At 36.1% G+C, this 26,393-nt stretch overlaps 1 long non-coding RNA gene across 2 annotated transcripts; it reads left to right on the top strand.

Moving 5' to 3' along the window:
• LOC147654426 (uncharacterized) lies at positions 1 to 26,393 on the top strand. Of its 2 annotated transcripts, none has more exons than XR_015285213.1 (3): positions 1 to 88; positions 2,788 to 2,848; positions 26,277 to 26,393. It is a non-coding gene; the product is annotated as an uncharacterized LOC147654426 (long non-coding RNA). The 2 variants fall into 2 exon arrangements; XR_015285214.1 differs by lacking the exon at positions 26,277 to 26,393 and adding an exon at positions 8,933 to 13,446.

Genomic DNA, 26,393 nt, shown 5'->3' with positions numbered 1-26,393 from the left:
GTGAACACATGCTGTGTAGGAGCACTTATCTGCTTTTGACATTCCACACTCCTTGCAACCTGGGCCTCACAGCTTTTGGAAAGAACAGGTAAGGGGAAAATAAGAGAAAAGCTGAGCCTTGATTATTGCAGCAATAGTAGAATCAGAGCTGTGGGGAGCCAGTGCTGAGGCCCATAATTGTTCACTTATTCCAAAGGAGTCGCGACTGAGCAAGGGCTCCGCAGAAAATCTGAGGATGGCATATGATTTCTAGTAAAGGACTAACATTAAATTATGTTATGGCAATATGTGTCTCTCCATTTCAAGAATGATTTTATTTTCCTTGATACTTGGAGAATCAAAAGAACAATAAATGAAAGACAGATGAAATACTTGAAAGTGTGTTTGGAGCTGGGAGTTTGAACCGATGTAAGAAATACTGTAATGATATGAAAATACCATTGGGCTGTAGATGCACATTATAAAAAAAAGGAACTGATCCCTAAAACTCAAGTTTTCTTTTTTTATATCAGTTTGAACAGAGGTGGATAGTTATTGCCTGAAGTTGATCTGTAGCTTAATCACCAGCACTGTTCATTTTGGGCTTAGAACCCAAACATTAGTGCCAGGACAGAAACTGTCCTCTGGTCAGAGAACAAGGCAATAACTTTCCTCAGAAATATCCTACACTTAAGTGGTAAACAAAAAAAAGGGGAAAAAAAAGGGGGAAAAAAAGGGAAGGCCAACATTGTGGAAGATAATTCAAAAATTTTAAATTTTTAAAAATATTTAAAATATTAAAATAATAATATAAATAATAATATTAAATATAATAATAATATAAATAAATATTAAAATAATTTCATCCTCTGTACAAAGCTCTTCAATGTCTTAAAACTGAATTTGGCTCTGATTATGTTTTGTTCATGTGATGTTGTTTTTTTTTCCCCAGTACCCTTCTGCAGTATTCACTAGTGTTTAAACTATCATAGAAAAAAAAAATATAAAAAAAATTTTAAAAAAGAAAAAAAGAACTTTAGTGTCTGGGCTTTTTTTTTGTTTGGTTGGTTTTGTTTGGTTTTTTTTTTGGTGTGTTTTTAGTGGTTTATCTGATTGGTTGATTGTTTTGGTTTTGTGGATTTTTTTTTGGTTGGTTTTTTGTTTGTCTTGTTTTGAACAGAACTACATGTTGCAGCATATAAAGCTAATGGAAAATCAAGTAACCTAGTAGTAAAAACAAAGCACATCTTCTAGGTTCACATAAAATGAAGGGTACATCTGTCTTAGAGTGATAAATTGCTTCATTTCTCTGTGAAATTTGTGTATTGCATTTAAATACTTTTTAAATAGTCTTTCATCAAACTGTAACTGCTCAAGTGATAGTGAAGTAATACTGAAAGTGAAAGTACTGAGCAAGTTGTAGGAGAAAAACAAAAATCTGAAATATAAGCTGTCAATTTTCTTTCTATTCAACAAAACTGACAAAGTCATGGTTGCAAATTCTATATGCCAGAACTTAGAAGATTCATGAGAGTTTCTCCATTGTTCCCTGAATTTAATAGGCAGATTGTGAGAAAAACACTAATTAAAGGAATCGGTGGCTTTTCTCCAGCACTGAAATATTAGGTCATTACTACTTGCTAAAATCCTTATCCCACTCAAATATTCATAATTATCTATTAGGTCTCTCGCAGACAGGGAGATTATGATAATACATCTAGCTCTTGTTATTAGTGGGTAGTTTTCATCAGTATTCCAGATTAGTCCACTACTCTGAGCCATAACCACATCAACATAAATCACCAATGCAAATGCTAAACAAAAGAAACTTCTCTGTGGGAAGGACATTGATGCTTGCTTTACTTTCAATAGTTTTTTCTTCTACATTACTTGCATCACTTTGAAACCTGAAAATGCAATTCCTCTTGCTATTGATCTTTGTTTTTTCCCATTTAGTAGGCACTGAGGTAGATGGAGATCTCTGCATGTACCTTTCCATGGGGTGAGCCTGGAATATGTTTTATTGTTTCAGGATGCTGCTTCTGCAGCTTGGGAGCCCAGGCTCAGTGTGTGTGGAGCACTTCACCTGCAAAATCACAAGCATTATTTGCTTACAGAAAGTTCTGATGAACTCCCTTATTTCAGTAGAAGTGTTATGCAGCACTGCAATGACCTTTGATTAAGTCCATGTTCTTTATACATCCTTTAGCTGTCTAACTCTGAAAGCCTCTCTGCATATTTGATCACTTGAAGGAGTTTTTAGGTGCAAAAGCCTGCAATTTCATAACTTCAGGTTTATGTTAAACTGCAGCCTTAATACTCTTCCCTTATAAGCCAAATTTAATTCTATTTATTTATAGGTTTCTGTTAAAGACATCTGTCACAGAATTTCCTATTAAAGCAGCATCTATTGAAGCAGGTCAAGCAGTGGAACTGGAGGAAATGTCATTGTGCTTACACTGCTCAAGTGTGTGGTGGTTACTCTTTCACCATTTTTACTCTTTCATTTTAACAACATGGTAGCTAAAGGATTTTTCCAGGGCAGAACAAGGTTACTAACATAGCTGAACTGTTTTCATCTTGTTCAAGCTTTGGTCAAATGAATGTATGATTTCTAGATTGAAATTAAAATAAAATGAGAATAGAACTATAAAATGAGTACTTTAATATTTCTGTTCAATGATAGAATAGTGTATTTACTCTAATACTCATACTTTTTCGCTTTTCAGAGAGCAGCCAAGGGGTCAGCAGTATTTGGAGTCCACCTTAGCTTCTTTTTTTCTTTTTTTTTCCCTTCTCTTTTTTCAGTCTGCCATCTTCATCGGTCTCACCTTTCCTGAAGAAAAACAGAAGTTACTTGTGCCACATGGTAAGAACAGGAAAGAAACTGTTTTTTTAAGGACAAGGAATTGGAAGGTGGTTTGAGGCTGATAATCTGGAATCAGGGTAATGGCAGTGTGATCTGGCATTTCCTGTGAGAAAAATAACAACTTGTCTAGCAGGGCTATCACAACTGCAACCAAAGCAAATATCATGGGACAAGGAGAGAGGGGAAGATCATGGCTGCTACTCTATAGCTTTGATTGAAAACTACAAATTTTTCACTAAAAATAGAAGTCCAGGGTGATTATTCCTTGCAGATGCAGATGACAAATGTAAGTGCTACAGAGAAACTACAGGTCTTTAATGAAATTCAGTCTTGCAATTCACATTTCACAGAAGAGATGTAAACCAGTTTGGGAATGTAGTTGCTGTGGGTGTAGGCATCTTGTTCCAGGTTTTTGGGGTTCTTTTTGATTTTGATGAGACTGGGTATTAAATCTGCCCTACTTCAGTCTATTCAAGTGCAGACAGAGAGGAAAAAGTTCTGCTAGAATGCAAGTTGAACACCTGTAGGGAATATGAGCTGCACTGACAATCCTTGTTTAGTCTCAACGAGAGGAAAAACTGTTTTAAAAAGAATGGTACAAAGGGGCTGTTTAAAAGCCCAAAAGTCAGGGATTTTCACCAGCATGGCTACTGATCCCAGATATCAAAATATTAAATTGCAGATGGATTTCTCAGGCAGGTTAACTCCCATTCACCAAGAACAGTTACTGATTTCCATCAGACCAGTGCAGAGTTGTGTGCTCAATGAAGGGAGAAAAGATTACACTCTACATCCTTCATTTTTTAAATGGGAAAATGACTTGTATTTCTCAGGGTTCATTGTGGAGTTTAATAAATAGCAAACACATTCAAAAAAATACTTTGCTCAATAAGAATTGGAGATTAAATTATCCTCTCCTTTCTGGGTAAGCAGTGGTTTAACAATCACAAGTGATCTGACCCTATGACATGAGTTACATAGACTCAAAATAAATATTTAGTGAGTTAGTTCTGTGTGATTTGTCATGAATTGACAGTCTAACCCCTCCCAAATTCTGATATATATGTCTAGTTATGACATTTGACTGTGTAGTGGGTTGAGGATTCATATTGGGTTGGTTGGTTGATTTTGAAGGGTTCTTTTTGTTGTTCTTGTCTCGAAAAGAAAGGAAATTGCAAGTGATTGCCAGTGTCATTTCTTGATTTTGATACAAATAATTAAAGGAGAAGTCTGAGGGGAGAATGAAGACACAATTTCTTATTCTGGTTTAAAGTGAATAGTTTAGGAGAGTCATTTTTATGAAGTAACTTGAATGGTGTTTAGACAAACTTTAGGGGAAAAAATAAAGGACATATCCTAGGGTAACAGTTTCTGTGAATTGAAGAATTGTTAGTCTTGGGTTTATAAAGCCAGGTTAGAGGACATCAAAACACATTAAAGATTCAAACTAATTTTTTCACAATATTATTAAAGCATTGCTCTTTGACTTTGCACTGCCTGGTGTTAACTAAAGTAGTTCTTTCTTTGTTTTCCACACCATGTGACATAAGAGGAAAAAAAATAAAAGCTGATCTCATATAAGTGAACACTTTAAAATCAGATTAAATGGATAGATTTTTGATGTTTCAGGTCTAAAAGTAAAGACATAAGGGAACCAAGGATAAATAGGACATCAGCATGGTCTTTGCTGAACTTGTAATTTTCCATTTTCCAAGAGTTTTTCAATGGCAGATTCTAATCATTGTTAGATAGTGCTGCATGCTGTTTCTAAAAAAAACACATCAGAGCAAGTGGGTTTGCCTTTACTTGCAGTAAATTCGTTTTCTATGCAGATACAAAGGCAATACATTTAAAGTAGCATTGATATTATTTATAACAACACATTTTTGTTATTTTCAATCATTAGCTGCAACATAATCAACTGTCCTCTTTCCATGAGTCATCTAACAATATAAATACCTAAAAATAGTACTGGTCCATTCATGTAACTTGGTTATTGAGCAGAGGAGAAACTGAACTGCAATTGAACTTACAATAAAAAACCAAACAGGTGGATATTCTTTGTGATTCAGATGCAACTATGTGTAGTTTTTTGCTTTTAGCTGCTCTCTGATTCATTGCTTACCACAAAACCTTTCAGAAGACAGGAAGTTATAAATAACTTGAGACAGGAAATTAGAGTAGATGTGATTAAAATGTAGACTTTTTCTGATTCCTAACCATCAGGGGTCATAATGCAGAGATTTTTCACTTTAGGAAGCGTGGTGGGGCAGGAGCAGGGGACAGGGCTATGGTTGACTAAATCTACTGCACAACAGTGAGAGAGCTACTAAAAAGCATTCTGAGAATTTTCCCCAGGTTCTTGGAAAGCTTGCAGGGTGTGATTTCTAGTGGGTGGTGTTCATAGTTATGAAAGCAGTTATGAAAGCTATTAGACTGTTTGCTTCTGATGAGCACAGACATCTGTGGCTTCTGTGAAAATCCCTCCCTGGTGCGACAGATCCTTCCTGGATCACCTCTCTCCTGAAATCCACGGTTTTATTGCTGTAACTTACACTGTACCCTCAGACCAGCTGAAGCTCTGGCCTTAGGGCATCCAGCACCTGCAGCTTCTATGTACTGAAATTTAAGGTTTGTGACCTGATCACGTGTAAGCCTGGGATCTTGGATTTTTTTCAGTTATGCTGTAAGCTACAATAACTCTAATTTTTATTGTGGAGAAATGTATCAAATAGCTCAGCTCCTTGGACAGCATGCATTTTAGAATTTATTAGCTGCTGCTCTGCTTCTAATTTAGTGGCATAGTCTCATCTCATTGAAAGTTTAATTGCCATTATTGAGTAATCATTTTGATAGGTTATTCCATTTTCTGCCCTGTTTATCTTCTGTTCTTAAGTGTCTTACTTTTCTCTTTCAACACTGCCATCTCAATCTGAGCTCCTTCTGACTAATTCTCAATATTTTCCAGCCTTTTTTTAATGACACAATCAGTGCTTGATAGCATCTCTATGTCTTCTGCAATTCTGTCAAATTGGCTGGTATGAAGAGACTTGAGTACTGCAATTTCCCTTCTGAGCTCCTGCTGTTGCACCATTTTGACACATGGGATTTTGTGTCTTCCACCCTTTCTTTTCAGTTTGTTCCTTCACAAGAAGATGGTTTTAATGTTTAAACAAATTACCTACCCATTGAAAAAGTTATCTTTCTGAAAAAAAAATTTCCTATGCACAGAGTACCTCCAATATCTTCTAGGGTGTGTATATGAAATAAGGAATTTTTTAACTTTCAGTCATGGTCTGTAGTAAGTAGTTAGCAGGCAAAACCATTGTTTTATACTGGTTATTCTTTCTGTCATAATCAACTTGGAAGTGCTTCTGCCCCAGCATTATGCCTATCACAATTTGGTTTTTTCATAGAAATTTACGAAAGAAAATGAAAATAACTTAGGACCTCCAAAATAATCGATTTTTATTTCACAAGTTACACTATTTTTATCTCTACAGTATTTTTTCATCCTCTGGTGTGTGCACATACATGCAAAACCCCCACTCATAATGACAACAAGACCCCTGCAAGGCAGATGAGACGTGATGTGCAGCTATGGATTGTTATTTGAGTCTTTGGAGAGAATATTAAGATGAATAGTAATAAAAATTTATTTATATTTTCTGCCTTATTTGATGCTTCTTACTTATTCTCCTTCCCAGTATTTCATATTAATATTACTGACTTCAGGCTCTATTTATTTCACAGCTTTAATTACTGATATTTTTGAAGTACCAAGTAACATCCAAGGCCTTTTTCTTTCCTGATGGATATTTTAATGGCCACGATATATTAAAAGTTGCTGGGCATTTAATGGATACTTTAACTCCACTGAAAATCTGTGTACAATAAAAGTGCTTTGCCTGAAATACAGATTCCTGGCAGGGATCCTGCAGGCTTGTGGAGAGAGAAGCTCATGCTAGAGCAGGACTTGTGACTCCATGGGGGACTACGGAGCTGTAGGATAACATAATGAAGGACTGTGTCCCATGGGAGGGATCCCACACTGGGGCAGGGGATAGTGTGAAGACTCCTGTCCCTGAGGAGAAAGGAGCAGCAGAGACAAGCTGTGATGAACAGACTTCAATTCTCATTCCTCATCACCCTACACCACTGTGGGGGAGCAAAAATCAGGAGCAAAGTTGAGCCTGGGAAGAAGGGAGGGAAGGGAAGAAGCTGTTTTAAGATTTGGTTTCTTTTCCCATTACCCTACTCCAATTTTGATGTGCAATAAATTAATTTCCCCAGTTCAAATCTGCTTTGCCCATGACAGGAGCTAATGAAGGATCTCTCCCTGCCTTGCTCCACCCACAAGTCTTTTGTCATGTTTTCTCTCCCCTGTCCAGCTGAGGGGAGTGACAGAGTGGCTTTAGGAGACACCTGGCCTCCAGACAGCATCAACCACAAGAGAGAAGGCACTGGACTTATGAGTCTACATGATAAGAATTTGAGGATTATGAGTTTAAAAAAAACCAAAATTAAATATGAAAGGCCTTTATTTAACTACCCAAAATAGTTAGGAATTATATATATGACTAGACATAAAGAAATATTTCTTTTTGTATAATCTAGCTTGCTCTAAAGTAGTTTCTTTTTCCAGGTGATTCTGCCTAGCTGCTTTGCTTCTCCTGACTGTAGTTCTTCAAGGAATGGTAAATTGGAATGAAAGCACTGAGTGGCTAATTTAAAAATTCCTGATCCAGATGGAATTAATTACACAGGATTATTACTTTAATTTTAATTCTTGTATTACTGTAGTAAAAATGTATTTTTTCATAAGGTTTAAAACTCATGTCCATTTTTCCTTCATAGCAGCTGTAGGAAACTGCAGTCATGTCTCTTCATTTCTATGATGCCACTTCTTCCCTCCTGGTTTGCTTATTTGAGAACTTGTTTCCTCTGTGTCACAGTTCTTTTAATCTTGTGGAGATAGACAAGAATTTATAGCTAGTCAAAGATCATTTCTGTTTGGTTTCAATATTTCCGTTTTCAAGCTTACTCAAGGTATGTATGTAATGTAAATCTTTGTTCCAGTGAACACATAATTTTTGTGCCCTATTTTGAATCTGAATTGTCCATTCTGTAAAGAAAAGGGAAAAAACTTCAAAAATAGATCAAAGAGAAAACCTAATTATTTGCATGAATGGCAAAAGAGGATTTTAAAAGCCCTTTTTAAGTTGTCAGCACTGCATCTCTCATTATGTACGTGCTAAGGATGACTATAAAGGACTGTAGATTTTATTTTAAATTTATTCTGTGTGTGTATATCTATATCTATATCTATATATATGCTTTAACCCTGTACATTGTGCTACTAACAGGCTCTGCAATAAAGACATGTTCATCTACTCCGGAGAGTGAAAAGACCCACTGAGAAATTCTAGTCCTGTATCTGTTGCAGGGTTTCCATTTACCCTTCCAGCATTAGGGACTGCAAAGGTCTGAGAGTGTGGCAAGTCTCCTGGCTGTTAATATTTTTTCATCCTACCAGCCGGGAATTTAACCAGACACAGTTTTATTGTGCATATTTAAGTGGGAATAATTTCTCACAGATGCTCATGTATCTCAATTCCCATTTATGTATCATTTTTACTGCCATGTGATACTGTGACCTGCATTTCATATTTATTGTCATTACCCAAGCCATCCAGTCTTCTTTAATAATACTAAACAAAACGAGTGAACATTTATATAGGTTCTTAGAGCAAATGCACACAATCTGAACTGGCTATGCACAGCTGTTAACATTTAAATCCCATCTGTAAGTGGAAACAATTATCTTTAAATTCTACACCTAATAAAACCAGCAGAATACTTCTGGCCTTTTCTGAAATTTGTCTTTGGAAATTAATACTGAAAATGAGTGTTTTCTTCATGACAGTTTTCCTAATACAAACTGTGGGGTGGGAGGTACTGTTAGTGTAGGAGGGAGATCTGAGGCCTGGACCCCTGTTATTCAGAAAGACAGACTTTATCCTGAATTTGAAACAAAAAAATCAGATTTTTGGGAAGAGCTAATTCTACGTACATCCCTTACAGGATGCCACAGCTCTGGGATGGCAACTTTTAATATGCATGGAAGTGCCCAGACAGGTTTTTCATGGAGCCTGCTTCGTGACTGCAATCAGAAGATCTGTGATGCACATTCAGCATGCCTAAAGTTCTGCAACTGAAGTTTTATTTTACCATTCTAACTTGTCTTTTTAAAAACTTCTTCCCTTTTACCTCCTTTTCTGCTGCTGATAGTGGATGGCAGCTGTCTCGAGACCTCGGCGCTCCATGCTTCTCTTGTCAATGAGAGTGTTTTCCTGTTGGCATTGACAGGCAGAAATATTTTCATGCCATCCTTATGAAGTTTCCTCTGATGGACTGGATGAGTGCAACTGTTAGCTCTCTTAACTGATTCCACTCTTATTTTTAATTTGTGACTTTACAGCTCAAGAATATATTTTCACATTTATCCCAGCTGTCTCTCCAACACAGAGAAGGGTGTGTGCATTCCTGTGTAAGGGACCAAGCATAGGAATGCACTGTGTGGAGTTATCTGCTGTTAATAAAACCAGCTTATCACAGCACCTTAAATTATTGACAATGGTCTGTCTTGACCCAGTCATCTTTCTTTTCTCTCCATGAGAGAAAAGGATATTTATGACAAAGGAACACAATGAATTTGTTCATACCTATTTATTTTTAAAATACATCCTTTCATGGAGATGCATATAAATTAGATTCCTGGTGAGGACAGCCTTCAGAATGAAGTTTAAACTTTGAAAGTTCAGACTGAAGTACAGCATGTATCTCTCAGGGAAAAAATCAACTTGTTGAAATGTTTATAAGGTGATCTTGAACACCAACAAGTTCTGAACACCCAAAGAGCATCTAGTATGGGGGAGAAGCTTTAGGTAATGAAGTTAAAGACCGATTTTAAGTTTTGACTGGATTAAAACAAAAGCAAAAAAAGGATGGAAGAAAGGCTATAATTATTGGAAGAACATAATGTGATGCTTAGACAGGATGTGAAATTCGCTGAGGAACATATTGCAGCTATAATTAGAGATAGTGTTTCAGTCACTTTAAAAATGAGTCATTAGAGAATGCATTAAAAAGAAAAATTCTACATCTGTTGGGTCTCCCAGTTGGGACAAAAACATGAGACCTAAAAGGGAAATGCAAATTCTTTCTTCTAAGGAGCTCTGAGGTTAAATTCCAGAAGTGAAGCACAAATAAAGCTCTGAAGTTGGAAACCAATAAAAACAAGAGTATAGATGGCTTGTAATACTTTCCATACATACTTCTAGAACATGTACAAGAAGGCTGATACTTATCCTGCAAGGAGCTGAAATTGATTGCTTAGGAGTTTTGCAGGGTATTCCTCTCATCTTTCATCATTCCAGTCGTAGGCAGGGGAAAATAGTTCCACTGTATATTTTTTAATGTACATTAAATAAGAGCAGTTGAGTGACTTGTCCCAGTTCTTCTGTGCCCATCTTCAATATGAAATGTGCTAGATGGAGAGCAGCTTTTGCTATTCATTGCTCGTCTATGATAAACAGTTTTCAATTAATTTCTTTTCTAATTGTGCTAGGACTAGAGGTGAGAAGCACAGATGTCAAAATCTGATTGCATTGGCTTTTGCAAAGAGCTGAATTTTCTGGGGGAGGAGACAATTGTGGGAAGGAGGTCAATGCATGTATCTGGCATCACGTTGCTTTCAGGCTGCCTGCATTAGGAAATGTTCTACAATAAAACATTTGCCTAGCAATTTTAATTAAATCAGCAAATTAAAGGAAAATGAGCTACACAGTAAAAAAGACAATGCTATTTGGTCCAACATTTTTCTCTTTTTTTGGCCTCTGATATAGATTACTCTGTGGATATCTTTATTTCAGATGATGGTAATCTGTTTAGAAAAGTGTTTTTCTGTTGAGTTTTGCCATAGACTAAACTTGGGTAGACTTGTAATAAAACTACATGATTCAGTGTCAGTGGTCCACCTGGACTAAACAACCCCAAAACTAAACAAACAAACAAAAAAACCCCAAAACAAACCTGGCAGATTTGGGGTCTCTGTTAGTGCACAAACAATATGGTTGTGAACTGAAGTGGAACTCAGGGGTGTAACACATTCCTGAGACCAGTTAAGATTAAAAAAAAAAGGTATCCTCTGTACTTTGAATTACTTGTGTGGCTTATAAAACTTCTTGTTCAGTGCAAATTGTTAAGACCAATGAATAGTTTTAGAACAATTAATTATTTCATCATGGAAAAGGTAAGGTGAGATAAATTTGCAGCCAGTTATTTTGGTCTTCATCATAATGTCTCAATGTGGTTATTGCTGTAATTATCAGTGGAATAATGGTGTTTCTGCTCAACTTAAGTTGCCTACAAGAGATGAGTTCTCTTAATTTGCAGGCTGGTTAAGCCTTAGGTCTAAGGAAGTGCACAGGAAATGTTATCCTAGAGATGGTTTAAGACCAAACCACTGCATTTGTCTGTACACTGCCTTGTGGAAGCTGATCCTTCTCCTCTCCAGCCTTACAAAATTCTCTTCAACAGCATTCAAGACAAAGCAGCTTCTGGGCTTTAACAAGAAATGAAATCATCTTAGAATTCACTCAATTCTCATAATAACTGCTATATTTTTTTATTTAGCTTTATTAACTAGTGGTTGGAAGACAAGTTATTGACGTCTTTCATTAAACTCAAAGATGTTTACTTAATCTATTAATCCTGTCTCTGCTAAGCTGTCACAAAGATGATCTCTTGGATAAGAACAAACTGCTCCCTGAGAAACTAATAGAAAAGTTTTGTGCAGTTGTATAGGTTAGCAAAAATAATGAGCTGTTTATCCCTCTTGAAACGGATAAAATCAGGGTTTAATTTAAAATTAAAATGATTTTACCTTTACATGTAATCTCTAGGCAGGTCTGGTCTGTGAGTATTTACATAAGCCTAAGTAAGAGGTATTGTGTAAAGCACCCAAATATTTTTAGCACATTTTGCTTTTCCTTGAAAAGAGGGGGGAAATGCTCACCAGGCACAGAGGATGCTGGATCAGCTGTCTGCAGCCTAATGTTGGCTGTGACCACCGCAGGCCTGGGCCTCCAGCTGGAGACCCAGAGATAAACACAGAGTGGAATAATCATATTACAACTATTTGGATATGCTTCAAACTAAAAGGTTTTCTCGGGGAGAGGAATTTTGATGCGCCATATCTGTAAAGCTGATTTAGAACAAATTGTTTGTGCACACTGCAACAGGAGCAAACGCACCAATACCTCTGATCATGCTCCTGTGTCAGCATTCCTGCCATGTCTCCTGCAGGATTTTAATACTTTAAAGAACACTGGAAGTACAAGAAATGCTAAATATGAGGGAGAGAAAGAGAGAGTTTAGGTATTTTATTTCTGGTTTCCTATTTTTTTATTTTTTTTTTAAAGAAACTTGTTTTTTGACAGGTCACCTTAGTAAGAGAGAAATGAAAATAAAGCTGTGTTTTACATTTTTACCTTCTGGTGAACCTGAGTGAGCTTTTCAAGTCACGCTTAGGATGCTATTAAAAGAGTTGCTCTGCTTTTATGTAAATGAAAATATTAATTATCATACTTGAATTCTGAAAGTGAAAACGTTACAATACCATCTCAAAAACAACTGTGTGTTGGGGGATGGTTTATGACTAGTGTATTTTAAGCCCCTCACAGGTTCTATAATTATACTGAAGATGTAAACCAAAGATACTACAAAGTAAGGATGATTTTCTTAGTTTAGACAAAGCATAGTTTGAACACCAGGGCTAAAACCTGAAAAAAAGTTACCCAACTCTTTTTCAGCAGCTACAGAATAAATTCTCATAAAATTCCGCTCACTTTTGAAAGAGAGTGAATTAAAATATTGATGAAACTTAGTGATATACTTTCATTTTCCCTCTCTAACTAAAAAATTGTTTTTTTATTTTTTCCCCCAATCAGAATAGCCTTTGCCAATTAAAAGTTTGCTTTCATAGTATCAAGTACATTTAGGAGGGAATTTTATAAAATGATATCTAGAGTATCACCACTAATGTTGGTAATTATTTTTCCAATTGCCCTCTTTTTTTTTCTATTTTTGGTGAAACAATTGTCTAAATAACAAAGACATTGTGATAAACGAGCATCACAAGCAGAATAGGCAACTCTTCCTTGTTCTGGGTTATTCTTTTGAAGTGATTTAGAGATACTTCAGGACTTTAACAGTTTTGGTAGATAATAGATAAAAACTGACCTATAATACCACTTGCATCAGTGCCCCAAATCTGATATAATATTTTTGAAAAATTTACTTGTGTGGGTGATTCTGTTCCTCTGGAAACTGTTGGTGTGTTAAATGAGTTGTGTGGCATTGCCTGGTCCTGCTTCTAACAGGTAAATTATGTTGGAAGTCTGCTGAGAGTAACTTATTTTCCTGCATTTTTTTCCCTGTATGTTTTCTATGTTGCCAGTGTGTCAGATGAAGGTAAATGAGCTGCAAAGACTGCAGTTACTTTGCTTAATAAATGGCTGCTGAGCAGATTCACAGAACAAGCTCTGTGGCGGCATTTCTTACAAAGCACAGACCTGAATATTTGCAATTATTTCACTGTGCATATTTGACTATATATATATATATATATATATATATATAAATATAACAAAAATATAATATAATATATATAAAATATATATATCATATAACAAAACACAACTGAAGAAGGTTGGAAAAGAAAAAAAATATCTTAAGCATTTTCTTCTCTAGTAGTTTTTAGATCTGGAACATACCTCTATCTTTAAACAAACAAATGCAGGAGGCTGCAAACAGCCTCTTTGCAAACTGGACTTCAAGGATTCATAGATTTTTTTTTGTTATGTTTTACCCATTGCTTACACACCATAATCAGCTCTCTCAGTAGTCAGAAAGTCTTGTTGAGCTTGCAGTTTTTCTCAGATCAAATCTAGTGCTGCACCATGCTGTGCAAATAGCTTTCCATTGAAATCTCCAGAGCTGTCAAATGTAGTGGGCCAAATTCTGCTCTGAGATGTGCCCTAACAAGTATCCCTCATGTCCTTCACCCTCAACACACACCCCTTTTTCTTCAAAACCCCACAAAATAAAGCTGCATCCCCCCCAAACCTGTCTCTCCCCACTTAAGGAGCAGTAAAAGCAGGAGGGATAAAGAAAGCAGAGTAAGCCAACTCAAGAACTTAAAAAGAGTTACTTTAATTCAGTTTACAAACCTTTTCTCATGTGTTCTTGAAAGTGAATTTGGGAATGAGAACTGTGTAAGGATTCTGAAAGATAACTAAAACTAGCTAATGACAGAAGTCTCATTCACTATTCTGTGCACTAATTGGATATTTATTTTCCTCTCTTTTTTGTGTGATCCTTCATGAAATGGCTAGGGAAATAAAATAATTATGAATCTATTTTCTAACTTTTTCTGTGGTAAGGCAGTTGAATTAGGCTGTAAGTAATTTATGGGGAGCTGTTAACACAAATAATTTTTCCCCAGTATTTTTGCCCAATGCTTTCATTTAAAACACTATACTAATTAATCAAACTCTAAAGCATTCCAAATTAGCATTTCTATTTTTGTTTTATGATGCATTTATTAAAGAAAAAGTTTTGAGTAAATGAAGTTATATTACTAAATTGCATAATTGTTTTTCTGAATTATCTATTAAATAACTACTCTGACTTTCATTATTTGACAAATTTGTGAAGAATGATGAGAACAAAATCATAGTTTATTATTAGATTTTGGTGATGGTAGTGGAGTTTTGATGGGATCAGCTGGCCAGGGCCTGGGAACATTATAGAATAACTTTAATATCCAGGATAAACTAAATGTGGGAATACTTTTAATCAAAGCTATAGAAAATATGAGCATGTGAGAGTATACATAGATACATGCACTCATCTGGATCAAATTGTATTTAACAGGATGTGGTTTATAGTAGTATGGTACATGCTGTTTGTCCCCTAAATATGTGCCCTCAAGTAAAATAAAAAAGAAATATCATACATTTGCCAGAGGTTTAGGGTCAATCCAATTTGAGGGGAAGATGAAGTTAAAAAAACTGTCTTAACAAGAATTTTGTTTGGGCTTACTGAAAGAAATGGGAAACCATTTTAAACGCTATTTGGCTTTTATCCATCCAAATTGGCCTCTTCATTCTTGTGTCTTCATATTTTTGCATGTCTGCTGTGAGGAGGGAAAATGGAACTCACAAAAATAGTTGAAAGACAGTCTGATATTGAGAAGAATGAGATTTACTGGCAGGAGGGAGATGTTAGGAGTGAAGCAGTTGAAATAAAGCCATGTGTAGGGAAGGTAAAATAAGGTAATAAAGCATGGGATGAACGGCAATAAAAAGACCAAAGATTCCAAATTTGAACAATAGAAGCCGAAGTCAAGCAGTCAGCATGTAACGGATGGAAAGAATTAGTTTAATATGCTGGCAAGAAGAAGGCTATAAATTCTGTGAAAAGAAATGGAAGTGAGCCACCATGCTGAACGGGACTACAAAACCACAGAAAGAGGAGGCTTTGATGCAGATTTGATGGGGGTATCCTGTGGGGCAGAGGTAGGGGAGAAGAGCTGGATGCAGGGATTTCAGAAGATGGAAACGCTGCAGAGGACTGTGCTTCCCTGATGGAATCAGCAATGACAGCTGTATTGGATGTGGTCATCTTGCAATCTTAATAAGCACCTCGCTGCCCAAAGAACAATGCTCTGCTTCCCTTTTTACCTTTCATTCTGAGAGAAACCGGAGGAATTCTCAGGTGCATAATTGCCAGCGCCCGTTCACAATCCCTGGATTCAGTCTCCGTGGTTCCAATCATTAAAGCTCCCTTCCCACAGTTCCATCTGTCCCATGAACTGTGGGTGCATCCCGGTTTCTTTTGTCACCAGTTTAGTCACGGCTGTTTTTTCCATTGAGGTTTGAGTTTGGGGGTGTGTCTGTTGCCTGGATAAGGCTTTTGCTGGTCGGGAACAGTTTAACAAACGCGAGAACAGCTCTATTGCCCTTCCCAAAAGGCAATATATGGATGTATGGATCAATGATGTCCCTTCACAAAATCCTATATGCCTTTCTTCTCTCTGTCAGGATGCATTTTAAACAATCTCCCAGCAAGGCTTTCAGTCCTGTGGAAGGCACAGCTGCTCAAGTCCTGCATGCATCTCTTTCATGGTGTTATTAGCACTGTTTCCTGTGGTTTACAGCCTTGTAGCTAATATCTGAAAAGCCAGAGTGTGTAGGCCAAATGACAGCTTTTTGACAGTGACCAGAAATCTTGGTATATCTGTCACTAAACACCTAGAAAGATATAGAAAGGGAAGTGTTATGCAAAGAGCTGTGCAGGGTAGTACATGGAATAAAAAGTCACATTTTGTTCAATATTTTATTTTTCAATGCACACTGAATATACAATTTTTAAAAGTACTTCAGAATGTAAGTTCAAAGGCTGAATTTTCTGTATTTCTAACTTTGGTCACAAGATCTTGTGTCCATTACCACCTGATTCGACCTTGTCTGAGACCTTTGAAGTTTTGGGGAAGCATTCACTCCAAACAAAAATTTTAAAAATAATTTTTTTCAGCAGGTTTCTATAGGTAAATTCCACACGTTTTGAAAATTCCACCTTTAATGTTTTGCGTTTCCCTGAACATTTACAAGTATATTTAACCTTTATGAATAAGGAATAAATAAATAAGTGCTTGTTGTTAAGTGTTTATCAAGGAACAGAGACAATACATGGATATTTCTATATAAAATATGATAAGCTTGATTAACCTTACTGCAATTACCTTAAAGCAAAATCAAGACTTCAAAGAAAAGCTTTGATTTGAATTTTGATGGTACTTCTAGACACATGATTAATCTTTCTTGTCTCTTTATTGTCAGTATTTTACAGTTCTTTTTAACATCTGTGCTTAAACAGGACTTCTTTTCACACCTGAAATTACTTATGCAGCTGTTACAAAGACATTTTCACCTTCAGTTAGTTGTAGGAACATTTGTGTCAGAAAGAGTCTGTGTAAACACCTAAACTGAATGTGTACCACGTTTTCATATACACTGATATTAAAATTCAGGGAAACATCATTTTGTTCCAATAAAAAATAAGGCCCATGGAGAGTTACTCGAACAATATGAGGTAAAAGATAATTTCTGCCATTATTTTGTCCTCCAAATTATGTGCTGAAAAAAAATGCTTCAAAGTGATGCTGCAATTAAAGTGACAGCTGTCTGTTGGTCAATATGGAATGAATGAAATGAAACAAATTCCTGGAAGAAATACAAATGAGTGTCCAAGAAAAGGTGTTACTAAGGAAGTCTAGTGGATTACAGAGAATGAGCCTCATGTATGGGTGAAATCATCACTGTATTCATGTTTGAGAAAAGCAGTTTAATTATATTTCTTGTATTTTTTTATGGTTACACAAGTAAAGATTAGCCATATGTGTATTTCTTTTAAATGAGTCACTTCTTTTAAGCTTCTTGTAGAAAAAGTGTGTGTTGTAAAGAAAGGATTTAGCTGTCACATTATCCCTACATCCCTCTCAGTGTCTTCTGTGACAGATCCTTGCTCCTTCCTTCTTAAAGTTGTAAACAAATCAAGTCTTTCCTATTATAGATCACTTTGAGAAGCTTCTAGGTAACTGTTTTACCATGTTCCTTTATTTCTTTTTTAAACATAATCACATAGAAAATTACTTTTCTAGTTATTGTAAATTACTTTTCTTAGTGTCTTAACCAGAAAGTAAAGAGAAAAAAATGTTAACTGCAATATGGAAGAATTCACTTGTAGGGCAAGTGAAATTTTAGATAGCTGGTGTTATTTTAAAACTTGACAATCACTTGCATTGACTTGCAGCACTAATGACTTGCAGCAGTGAATTTGGTATGTCAGAGTGGTGAAGCCTGATGTTTGCAATGAGTCTGTCTGTACTCAGTGTCCCTTTTTATTTTATTTTTATTATGCAGTGTTTGGGGGGTTTAGTTATTAAATATCTTCAGAATTCTCAGTCGAGTCTTTCATATCTAACATTAAATTGGTACCTCCCAACATGTAACCACAACTAACATAACTGATTTTCTTACTTATCCAAATAGTATTTTACAAGTTTAATTTAAAATTACTTACTTTCATCCAGTTAATACTGTAGAGGAAGAGAGTTTGTTGTAAGAGCCACTGTTAGACCAACATATATATCTTGGGAGGGGAAAAAAAGCCAAATCTCTGTACTGGACTAATATGCCAAGCTTGTGCAAAACCATGTATTTCTTAGCACTTTTTTTAAACTTTTTTTCATGTAAAGAGATTTCTTTCAACCTCTGCAAAAGGCTTCCACACTAGAAAGCTCACCTTTTCTTTTTCTCATATCTATCAATTTGCCTTATTAAAAATCTTGTCTTTCTTTAATATCTGTAAGCCTTCTCAGCTATTGGTGCTTAACTTCTGAGCTGTTTTCTTGTCGACTACCAGAGTAAATTGAGATGAGTTACCTGGTCCCAGCTCTTCTGGGCAGCCACAATAAAGAAAAGAGAGAAAGTCAAACAAGTTTGCCAGAGCAAGAAATGAAATAGACTTAGTGTTTGTCCTTATTGAAGCAAATATAGACATCTGGTTATTTTCATCCAAATTAAGGGAAGTGTCCTGTTTGCATTGGGAAAAGCAGCAGACTCATTCATTTCTGGTATTTTCTGTTGTAATCTTCACACACTTGTTTTCAGAAGCACCTGTTAAGCATGTTCATGTCTGAAAGCATTAGTTTGCTCTGGCTGCACAGTAGATTTTCAGTATACCTGCAACAATATTTTCTTCCCCTGTATTTTATATATTTTTTAACCTGGTATTTCCTTTTTACTGGAAGAAAAATTTTCGTCATTTTCATTATGATGAAAATGTCAACACAGAAAATGAGAGGCCCTTCCAGGTCCAGCCAGAGTGATCTGTCCTGTCTCTCCAGACTGTCATTTACAGTCCACAAAGCACTTCTTGACCTGTAATTTCAGTGTATTTAGAAATACATTTGATTTCTCATTAACATGTTCAGTGTCCTCTTGAATGCATGCAAATCTACAGATGTCCTGTTAAGGACTTTTGGATTAGGTTCTTTTTTCCCTTTGAACTGAAGATTGACGAGAGGGAGGCAGTTTTCTCTTGTTCAGTCTCAGTTGTTTATTCTTTTCTTATCAGCATTACAAGGTACAAGGAGCTATGTGCACTATGATAGAAAAGGGTAAAATGTCTAACTAAGATCCTCTTCAAGGTCTTTTATATGTCCATTTACCCAATTAACAGATGCCAACTAAATTATTTTCCTTAGTGACCCAATGACCCATCACCTCTGTGATGCACTGTGACATTCTTTAGCCAATGACTTACTACTACCCAAAAACCCCTAGGAGAAGAACATGAAGAAGAAAGAAGAAGGACAAGAGACAACACCCTAAATCCTCCATCTTGTCTTCTGCTCTCCAAACTACTTTTTCACCCAGTGATTTAAGAAACTTTCTAATCTACATACTTAGACTTTTTCTATCTAATTTTAACATTTGTTTTCATGTATCAGCATGAAAACGTGCTCATGAATTTCATGCTATATGAAATTCAGTGTTTCTTTGAATCCTAGAACTAAGTATTAGAAACAAGGGCACACACTCTGTATCTCAGACTCCAACATACAGGACTCGTGGCATCTGTAGGAAGGAATTCTGCAGCCTGAGTGACTTTGACATGAAGTACTTTCTCTGTTTACATTTTCCTTGGACATGCAACTAACTCACTCCAGCAGAGCCCTCCCAGGCCCAGGGAGGGTCTTTTAACTCAGACAAGCCGTGCCCACCTCTGTCTCTCACTTCTTGCACAGGTCAGACATGTGCTTTTTGAAGCAAATCCCCCCTTGCTGTCCCGTGCTGTTGTGTGGTCCCTTTCTGATTTAATCGCGCAGGTGATGAGCTCCGGAGTGCAGCTCCAGCTGCTGCTGAGTGTCCTGGCAAGAGGCACTTGGAAATAAACCTCCCTTGAAGCCTCTACCCTGGGAGTGTGAGCACCAGCTGTTTCACTCCACAAACCTGCTAGTGAAAATAAAAAGACACACCACCACATCTGTCTATCAGTGCATCTAGACTTCCATCCCTTCCTCTGGATCAAGAAAATTTCTTAGCTCTCCATATCTGCTTCTACATCCTTGAAAACCTGAAATAACATGGTAAAAGCAGCATCTTGCTGATTCCTAGTGACTGTTGGCAAACATCACTTATCTCAGATTAGGTGACAAAAATGTATAGAAAACCCAGGACTTAAAAGCATAGTATCTTTTCCACAATGTTTCAGCATCTTTCAATGTATCCATAAAATAGGAGATCTCTGCAAGGGTGATTTTACTTCAAACTGAATTAATTTGTTGTGTGCTTCCCATGCTTTTATTTTCTTATCTGAAATGGCTGGATGTGGTTCTCCCTAAAATATCAAATCCACCTTGTTAGACTTTTCATTATCTAAATTGTCAACTGATAACCAAGGGTAGCTGAGACCTATTCCCAATTTCTGAAAGATCGGGGTTTTTAATAAATATTTCTATGTTAAATCTTACACCCTTAAGAGCAGCTTTCTATTTTCCAATATTTGTAAATGCTTTAGAGTGACCTGATGCAGCTGAGAGGTTGTAAAACAGAAATGTGATCACCTATACCTTTCCTGAAGAAAAGATTATGTTTTGGGTTTAGTTTTTTTTTTCATTTAAGCTTTTTAACATTGATTTTTTTTTTTTTCAAAAAATATTTTTGCAAGGAATGAAAAGGAAACATATTTAATTTGATCCCTCTCTCTGCCTTACAAACATTATGTTTCCTGATGATAGAAAAGGGTAGTGCTTGTGAATAACAATTCAATATATAAGTACTGTGTCTGAAAAGTCAAGGGAACCAATTCACTCCTGTCTTCTTTTTAATGTCTATTTCTTCTGTCAGAGCTGCCAACTATTCTGTTTTGGACAAGAATGGATTTGTTTTGAAGATTATTTAAATACTTTGACTCAAGAATATATCTTTTTTCATGTCTAGAAAGTGCTAGGCTGCTCAAAAAGCAGACTAAACAAGTTGAAGCATCAAAACCATGACATTTAAGAACATCTGCATTAAACCAGTTTAAAGCATGAGAATCATAGATCCTGGCACATCACCTATATTCCTTTCTGTCAATCATTAGAGGTGGTGAAAGGGCTTTTCTGAATCTTGCCAAAATAAAATGCATGGAAGGAACTCAGCTTTACACGATCTTGTGGCTTTCTAGCAGACTATATCTAATTCTGGAGCAATTGAGAAGACTGACTTCAAAATATAGGAAATAATAAATGGGAATTTTAATGAAGTTCAAAGACAGGAAAAAAAATAAATGCAGTATTTAAGGCTGAGCAGAGCACACATTCCCTGTGGCAAGTCCCTTGGAACCCTGTTTTACCTTGGAATTGCATGGGCTTCTGGGGAGTTTGTGTTTTCCTTTTTTTCCCCCAACAGATTGTCACTTGTTTCCTTTCTCACCATGGGACAGTCAATTTGTCTGTCACTGTGTTCCTTGGCTTCCCACTCCTTGGGAATATTGCCAGAAATGGAAGATAACAGTCTGATTATTTGTTCTAAAATCTGAAAAAAAAAAAAAAAACCCACCCAACAAAAAGCCCCAAAAGTTTAAGGCATTATTCTATCAGTCTTTTGACTGATACAGCAAGTAAATTTTCCTGTTGGTTGGTTGCTTACTAAATACAGAAAATACGTGGAAAATAGGTAATACAATTTTCTTAAAATAATCTGAAAGAGTAATTGAATACAATATCGAATTTATGTTGTCTATGTGACATTATAGCTTTTCTCTGGCAATTTAAGAATCATTCTTACAATAAATACAAGTAGTTTATAGCTCAGTTTCTTAAAAAATAAACAAAACCAAACCCATCTCAGTTTTAAAAAAGATTTATGTGGTTATGTTGTTGCATTTTTTTCACAGGCTGCTGCTGCACTATTTGTTCCTGAGGAGGAATTAAAGATATTGTATTAGAGAAAGAAAAGTCTGTGAGGGATACAGGCAGCAGATTAAAGACAAGGAAGATGGCATGTTATTTAAAGCAATGCTGAATTATTGTATCAATTGGTGAATATGATTTTAAGTGTGAATGAGAGATTTAAAAAAAAATTACCAAAATAGAAATATCTGTTTCCTCAGCTTAAAACAAGAAATCAAAGTTTCAAAATAAATTCATTCCATACTCTTACAATATGAGCAAAACAGGTCTGTATTACTCTGACAGTAGCCTTTGAAGTATGTGCTGAAATACTGAGGTTCTAACATATTTCATCTCTACAGCATATTATAGTTGCTTTTTTCCTTTCACTTTTCAGACCTTTTTGGTGCCTGTAACTCCACTTGCAATTTTGTATCATCTATTAGATTTTTTTTTTTTCACATGGAGTGGATCCTGTCAATGGAGCATCTTCATTTGAAGATGCTAAAGTGAAATTCCTGTCAAAATCAACAGGTCACCCAATATAAATTAACCACAGGTTAAAAATCAGTTAAAGCCATGTGAACAATATAAATAATTGCAAATACACATCCATTCAGTAACAACAATTCTAACTTCTTTTCCAACCCTAGCAAAAATTAAGTTCTTATTTGAAATCAGGTACTATACCAAGCTGAAAATTCTGAAGTATCCAGGAGGCAATAAATTTGCATATTTAACCTTCAAAATACATAACATATGGTTTTGTTATTGTCACTCCAATCTTGGATAGATGAGCTTATTTTAACCAAACTTCTCCGGTAAAGAAAATTCTAACACTTCCACCAAAACAGACTGATTACATAGCTTGCTTGGTAGAGCTATAAACTGCTTAAAAATAGGGTGGAAAAGATTTTATTTCATTGTAGACACAATAGGCTTTTATATTTACATTACCATGCTGTTAGATGTATGGGAATTGTCAGTATTAAACCAGAGCTGCTTGTTCTGACTGTAGTGGTACAAACATATCTTGATTTGGATTGAGGACTAATCCAGATTAAAATAAGACTTCAGAGACAGAATGTCTAATACTTAGTTATGGAAAAATAACATAAGGAAAGAACAAAGCATAATTAAAAAAGAATTACAGAGTAATCAACTTTATCCAATGTGCAGCAGCAAATATCCCTTGACACCTTTGAGCAGAACTGAAGAAACTCAGGCACATAACCAAAAATCAGTTAACAATTATCTCTATTAACACCATGCATTATCTTTTAGCTCACTATTCCTTCTATCCTAAATACCAAAAGGAGGTAATTTGAAGGCACATCATGTGGTTTTATAAACAACTAATCTTATCAACTAAAGGCACATCCATTACCTGTGTTCCCTGCTTGCTCTCTGGCAAGAAAATTCAGGTCAGAAGATGATCTTAAGCAGTATCTGGCAGTTCTTCAAGATAAATAAATATGCTGGTTGAATTTGACTGTTGATCTGTACATGAAAGTAATATTATTTTCAAGACATTAAAAACTGCTGGCTGCTGAAATGATGAAACGGGTGGTTACAGGTAGTAAAATGCCAGAGTGGGGAAGAAAAAAATGGGAGAAGATTAATTGGAAGAAGGGTTAGCTTGGGAGAAATAGGTAATCCTATTTAAGACTTCTGTGTCTGCAGGGCTGCAAAACCCCTTTTGTTGCAGTAGGTACACCAGTAGGGCACAGAAGGATTGTAATAATCACCTTGACTGACTAATAGGTTTGGTGAATCTTTCAGAGGATGGAGTGATTTAAGAGCCTCGTAGGTCTTTTCTCAAAGCACTTTATACTGAGCACTGTAGGAGGTGGGGTGTAATCAAAAAGGTTGATAACAAAAATAGGATCAGATTTTCCTGTATGTTTCATTTGCATAGGTGTAGGGATTTTGTTTGTTGTTCATGGGGGTTTTTTACACGTAAATACAATGCAAACAGGCTGAAATTTTGCCCTACAAATTAAAACTTATAATGGCATCTAAACACCTTTCCAAGAGTTACCTGATGCAAATAAAATCCTGACATTAATTCTCTTTGATTTCTAATCGGGGTTATAATTACTTTAAATGGAGCCTTGCTCTACCAGCACTGCTGCATAATTAATTTCACTTGTGACTGAAATGTTCTCCTTGATAAGGCTTCTTGATGAGTAACTTCTACTTTTAGGCTTAACAACAATGAAAAAAATCCAAAAAAACCCTAAACAGCTCCCCCCTAAAAATAAAAAGATAAAGAGATTATTAGGTGTCTAACCATCTTGAAGAGTTTTTGTCCATTAGTATAAATTATTCATATCACTGAAATATCTTTACAGTTCAAACTTTGGCATTAAACTTCATCTCCCAAGTTTCCTCCAACTAAGAATGAAACTTTCAATGCTGATGTTTGAACTTCTGCTTCTTTTAAGGTTAGTTAGATTAAAATTAAGGAGCTAAAAGCAATGTGATGCTAAGTGATAAAGTAACAATGAGTTTAAAGGAGGAAGCAGACCAATGCTGACTTCTAGGTCATCTGCTTTCTGTTTTCTTATTGCAAGTGGCAAAAATGTTATTTTTTATAATCATCTGTTATTCAGCCTGTTGTTCCAGGCTTAGATGATTATAAGACAAAATTTACATCTAGAACAATTCAAACTGACTTTTAGAAAAGCTTTAGTTTTTATCAGACTCTTGTGTGTGTGATGTCCCCTCACCATTTTTTGGGGGGGCTGGGGTTTGATATATCTTCCTTTTATTTTGATTTAAATGAGAGCTTATTTTGGTTGAGAACATTGACTTGAAGAATAATACAAATTCAGAAATTTTTGTCACCTGTCTGAAAACTGGTCACTCTTCTAAAGAGTTATTTCTTCTATTTGGTATTATTTGGGTGTACAAAAGCTGAAAAGACACCAGATTGGAGCTATGTGACAATGGCATTGATAACAGAATCTCTGTTTGGGTCTTGGAGTCACTTGAGGCATAATTCTCCTTAATAGCTCTTTTGCTGTTATTTGTTGCTCTCTACATCAGACATTCATTATTTTAAGTTTTGTTTTAATTCCTTCACTCTGCTAGCACTGGGATTCCAGGGTTTCTTATCTGGTTACTCTAATCTACTGTTAGATTCTCAGGGCACAAGTAATTTGGACAGGTGATAAACAGGTTATTTTTCTTGGTGATAAATACTAACTCAGTAACTTGTTTTCCTCCATGTAATTTTGATAAGTAATCTGTCTTTATATTGATTTTATTTTCCTTAAGAGAATCTGTTTTGGCATATATGTAGGTAAGCTGAGAAAGAAAGATGGTAATAGAAGGCCAAGGTAGAGAAAAATTCTATCAAAATTGTCTTTTATAAATGGATTGCTGGGACACTTTGGAAATTCATCAGCACTAAGTTTCCTTTGAATGTAAATAGGGTTAGGGATAAAATTTCAAAGTTCTCAGAAGAACACAGGTGGGCCTTAGAAAACACAGGAAATTAAATGCTACTAAAAAAAAAAAAATCTAGGAAAACAGTGTTTAACCTTCTCATTTCCAGCAGAGGCTGTGTTAGATCAATACATTACACTTTTGTCCTCCTAGTGGAACATGTAAGTTGTATTTTCAGAGCTCTGTGAAGAGCAGTGACACGTCCCTGATGCTCTGCTGGCTGTGCAGCCCCTGGGCTCATCGCTGCTGCCGCGCTCCAGAGCGTGGTGTGTGTTACAGCCTGTGTCCCTAAGCAGGGCTGCAATCACACAGCCTGCCAGGCCACTCTTTACACCCATGTTCATCTCCTCTGAAACCTGGGGGAAAAGGGAATTGTGTGTTTTAGTGGCAGTTGTGGTGTTTCTGCTGTGGGTTACTTGCACTGCTCTCTGAGGCATGGGCCACGTTTGTTCAGTGCGAATCTTTTCATCCCAGCCAGAATTCCTCTGAGGAAAAGAGGACAAAATAAGCCTCACGTCAGCTTCAATGACATTTTAAAAATAAGCATCACAGGCAGATTTCTGTATTATATTAAATATGCATGTATGTCAAAATGAAAAGTTTATGTAAAAAAAAACATTTTTTGATCGTCTGGTATTCTCCCTCTTCCTTAAAATTCACTTCACAGGGAGTGTCGGGGGAAGGGCTCTTTTGGTGTTCTGCTTTTGAAACAGACTGTTCTCAATGTTCGTCTGTTCCCACAGAGCTGAAAATCAATTTCTTGATTATCACTGAACTATGGCAATTTTAAGCCTGCTAGGTTATGCAAGCAAAATATTCTGCTTGCTAACTCGATAAATTGGTAACTTTCACCATTATCCCAACATAAATGTACATTCTTTCTGATCGTGCTCTCTCTTTTCACAGACAACTCATGAATAGAACATCTTCCCAGGAACCACCCCACAAGCATGAGGAGGCTGATGTGAGCTCTCAACCTTGAATAGTCTTCCCTTTCCACTTATTCAGAATAAAATTTTTGGG

Source organism: Cyanistes caeruleus, chromosome 3 (assembly GCF_971803275.1).
Source record: "Cyanistes caeruleus chromosome 3, bCyaCae1.hap1.1, whole genome shotgun sequence".
In the NCBI taxonomy this organism is placed as follows: Eukaryota; Metazoa; Chordata; class Aves; order Passeriformes; family Paridae; genus Cyanistes; species Cyanistes caeruleus.
This window is presented reverse-complemented; position numbering and strand designations above follow the sequence as displayed.